Here is a 5,000-nt window from a genome sequence, read left to right as displayed (position 1 = left end):
CAATACCCATATTCACAAAGCATATTTTCACTCTCTGAGTGTCTCTCATTCGCACAGCTTCTTCCTCTGTCTTTTCTAACACACACAGCCAGTGTTTTCAGATGCATACAAACAGAGTACATCTAATTTCCCTACACACAAACACACACTCACTGCCACATGTTCTCCTCATAAAGAACACACCAATGAGAAATTGGTTTCTCTCGAGTGTAAAAACGAGTACAAGATGCTCACAGTGATTGGTTTAATGACACCACGATGTTCAGCTCAGGCTACATTCCTCGCTGCCATTGATCACCATGGTAATCACACCTTTAATGACGGCCAATTGCCGTAACAATATCCATCCAAGGCAGCAGCCGCCATTTTGAGGTGGTGACAGCCACCATATGGTGGGATGTGAAGATATGCATGTAATTTGAAAAAGAGAAAAGCATATCAGCTGTGCTCTGTGACAGTAGCCAACCGGTGCATTATCTGTGTTTGTCAGTCGGGTAATCTGTATTATAGGCCGTTTCATCCAGCGCTGCTTTGGTGTTACCCATTCGGTCTGTTTTCCATTTTAAAGGCTGTGTGGACCAGTTGTTTGAGAAAAGAGGAGGTTGTCTTTTTATGTGGCAAAGTGGAGAGGAACAGAAAGCAAGTCCCTGAGGAGCGCTGCATATCATATCTGAATGAGTCACCTCATGAGTCACGCTTCGGTTTCACAAAACAAGTGAAATGACCTAAAGGGAATCTTTTTTTTCTTTCCAGCTAAAATCGACTTCCAAATTGTAATTGTCTTCATACATGTGGCGAGATCAGCCGTATTCTGCCTTGTTTCAATCGTGTGAGCGTTTCATGTGTCAAACCCAATATGAGATTGAACGAATTGTTGTGGTGGACATTTGTTATCGGGATCAGTTTCGAGATTGGCGGAAGTACGACAGGAAATAATAGGAAGAGCTCTTCAAAATGTGTGCGTATCTGAAGGAGACAGAGGGACAAATTGAAAGAGTGAGTGTCACTAAGCCCCGCAGTGAAATGAGGCCAGTGTTATTACAGGAATGGAAACTGTAACCCTAATCTCCAGATCATTCAATGTTATCACCTCATCTCCCTTTATCCCCCTGCATCACTTTTAACCCAAAATAGATGAGCTTGTACGCAAGGAGACGTACTGATCATCCATCAGATGTCATGGAAGCGGAGAATTGACATTGGACTTTGTTATCTTGACTTTGTTGTGTCATGCACTGCAGAAGTTACAGAGTAATGTTGTGGTGCATTAGAGATAATAACTCTTATCTTGTGTAATCTCTTGAGTCCCACCCTAAATCTTGTATTTAGGCTTTTCCTTCCTGATATAGAGGCAAAAATAGTTTAAAGTGATGCCATCATTATTATTTGATTCCAGGAACCAGAGTTATATGGGAACATTGTGTCCATATATAACACCAGTGTGAAAATGGGCAGTTTTTATTGCCCTTTTTTTTACTTAAATACACAACTCAAACATCTGTTAGCCATAAAAACGAAACATTCAACTTCTATGCAAAGTCTAACACTACTAATGTGTACAGTACAGTATTGTATGTACAAAGTCACATAGAAGGGTATACATCAATCCAAGTGATACATTAACAGCTGTTAACCAGAGTAAGCAAACACAAAAGTAAATAGAAGCACAGGAAAATGTCAAAAGTGCCACAATGTAACCTAAAACTGTCAACTGGCAGTTTGCTAATCTGCTTGTAACAAGCTAGCAGGGTTGTTACTTGACCCAAGACATTGAAAATATGTTAGTAAAGATGAGTTTGTTTGCTTGTTTCCAAATACAAATCAGTATCAGTGTGTTTGGAGTTTGTTTTTTCATTTGATTGTATTTAAAATGTTATGAAAAAAGATATTTAACACTCAAGTAAAAAGCTACGATATAAAATAGCATAAAAAGCACTGACGCAAGCTAACAACTCATCGATAAGCTAGCTTTGTTTTTCACTTGTTTTTAAAATAAATATAAATTGGCTTAAATTGTATTTCTATTTTTTTGAGAAATCAATGAGAGTTTTACCTCCACCTTAATACAATGGAGGAGTTTCAATTGTGTTGTTCAAAATGACATTTTTGAAAAATCCCCAGCAATGTTTTTTTCCAGAAACATGGGTAATGTTATTTCTGGGAAATACACAGACTTTTCATCTGAACTACTTTCTTCCTAAGAAACAGTCCCAATCAAACAATGGTGACAGTGTTTTCTGTGGTGAAACAGAAAGAGAAAATATGTTTCTTTTTCTAGGGATTTGGATGAAGCAACCCTTTTAGCACAAAATGAAACTGATAAGTAAGATGATGGTGTTGCCTTGTGAATTAGATATTGTTTCACTATATAATCATGTCTAACTCCTGGGTCCTCCACCTTGGGATCAAGGCTGGGTTTACTCAGTGTTTACCTACTGAAAAGCAGGATACAAGCGTATACTAAGTGCAAGGTTACAGCGCAGACTGTTGGCGTGTAATATTATGAGGATATTTAGCTGTACTGCACTGCAGCACGCAGACGGGTTCACTTTCTAAAAGAATTTCATTAGTATTGGTTTCAGTGGAAAGCATCAGTGCCATTTTCTCCCTGCCAAGAAACAATCAGTGTAGAGGGAAGTGGTGCAGCCTTACAGAGTGTGTACAAACAAATACCAGGAAACCACCTGGTATATTACACAGCAGTAGGCATCATGTACAGCAGGTCAACCACAACAGACATTTCTGTTTAACTCCAGTGGACAGAAATTTACCATTTGTCATGACCTTCCCTTTATGACAGATCTGTTTCTGAGGGGACTTTTATACAAGAAATGAACCATTTCACAATGTAGTGACACTGGCATGAATCACACCTTTGTCATGGCTGTGTTTTCCATGCTTGTGTATCTTTCCCTCCGCTTTTATAATGTGAAGACAGTTGTTTCTCATTCTATTCATCCTCCCACGCGCTCTTCTTTAGGGAAGACTTAGCAGCACTGCCAACAACAGAATAGGCAGCTTTATCGTCATAGGCGACGCCCACACCTCTCTTTTTTTTCCATTTTTCTCCCACCCCCGTTTCATCCCACATTTATTATTAGGCTCAGCGTGCAAGAGGATGGATGGCTTCATCAAAGTGGGTGGCGCCTGGGTGAAAATGTCTCCAAGTCTAAGTGTTCTCGGTGAGAGGCTTTTCACACCGAGCAGAAGAGGGTTATATGCTCAAATATATATTTCCTGTCATATTTACAACCTTTTCATCATTTACTGCAGTGGTCGGTTCTGGTCTTCACTTATCTCCCCATTTCCTAGCATGCTGGAGGGTATATCTTCACTCCTGATTGAACCCGGCGTCTTAAAAGCCCTTTCTCTGTCGTTAAACATTGATCTAATGTTGGTCAACCCGAATTTAGACCACTTGTACTGTCGACATCTCCCCTGCGGCTGTGCATTCGCTGGCAAATTCATCCATGTGTACGTGTGGGCCGCATCTCAGTGTTTCTATATGTTGTGTGGGAAATGTTGAACCCGAAAGATCAGTCAGTTTCTCCAGAATAAGGTTGACACGACCACTGACGATGTTCAGACGCATTAGTGAAGGGAGTGCCGGTTTTCCTTTTGATCTGACAATGCACATCAGGATCAGACTAATGATATTTTGACATGTGCTGGTTTCTGAGTTTCCTCTTGATATTTGAGTGTAGACTCAGAAAATGAAATCAATGTCAACATCTTAAAAATCAAAAGTGTCTTAAGACTTCAAGCAACGATATGGAGGATCTTAAAATGTCGTACTTTGGTTCCAAGGAATGGAAGGGATCCATAGCGGGGATGAATGAGCTGAATGAGCTGAATTATTCAAATTCAGTTATTTAAATGATGTATATAGTTGATTAATTGATCAGTCAAGCACCAGAATATTAATCAGCAACATTGGGATAATTGAAAAGCAATTGTTCTCTCTTCTCCTATGTGGCCATTTGCTGCTTTTCTTTGTTTAATATCAATGTAAAACTGAATGTGTTTGGGGTTGGCGCTCTTTGTCCGTGAAGATATATTTGAAGACAGCACCTCAGGTGTTTGGTAACTGTAATAGGAATTATTCATGAGTTTCAACCACTTAATTACTTGTTTAATATAGGAAATGATAGGCAGATCAGTCAATAATGAAAGTAATTGTCCGTTGCACTCCTACAAGTAATGACGAAATAAAGATGACTACACATAGCGTGTTGGAGTGAAGTGAAATTGATTCCTCAGGCAATGCAAACACAATCATAGGCCTTGGAAAGAAGCCTATATCTCCATTAGTTTCATACTTATAGCTCAGACAAAAATACATTTATTACCTAGCGGCATAAATCTCAGATTCATATCAGCAACAACATCTAAAAGATTGGCTCATGATCTGACTGTCTATCCAATTTTGTGAAGATACATTCATAATTTCTATGTTTTTCTCTGAAAGATAGCCAGACAAACAAATGTACTGTGTGAAAACAGCTTCCTTGGCAGACATGGTGTTTATAGTCTGTAAGGCTACAGTCTGGAATTTTTTAGAAATACGGAAATCATGAGTTGAAGTAGTCCCAAAATGGTCTCACAGTAAATTTTAACCACAAACCACAAACGAAAGAAATATTTCGGGGGTTTTCAGTTCTGTTGTATTTCCTGTTAATTTGATGTGTTTACATGAATGTAACCAGATAGTACGAAGGGTTTTACCCACAATAGAAATTTGGTGGAAAATCTAAATACATTCATAGATAAAATCAGGTTGTGAAAACCTCTATACCCACAGAAACAATATAAAAGACTCAATGATAGTTTGATGCTTTTCCATATATTTGAAAGTTGGGTGGGAACAAGTATAACTGTTTGCAGACTCCATTAATTACATAATTACCTAATAAAATAAAATAAATGAGTCTTATCCAGCTAGGGGACAGTTTTTTATGAGTGCTATAGTTTTTTAATCTTTCTACATAATAACCTCATTC

At 38.5% G+C, this 5,000-nt stretch overlaps 1 protein-coding gene across 1 annotated transcript in view; it reads left to right on the top strand.

The window, feature by feature from the left end:
- Nucleotides 1-5,000, top strand: part of ube2ql1 (ubiquitin-conjugating enzyme E2Q family-like 1) — a 9,639-nt gene that overhangs the window by 4,458 nt on the left and 181 nt on the right. The gene's annotated exons all lie outside the window — the stretch shown is intronic.

The sequence above is a fragment of the Scomber scombrus genome, chromosome 16 (genome assembly GCF_963691925.1).
Source record: "Scomber scombrus chromosome 16, fScoSco1.1, whole genome shotgun sequence".
Classification (NCBI taxonomy): domain Eukaryota; kingdom Metazoa; phylum Chordata; class Actinopteri; order Scombriformes; family Scombridae; genus Scomber; species Scomber scombrus.
Note: the sequence above shows the minus strand (reverse complement) of the source record. Positions and strands in the feature narration are given on the sequence as shown.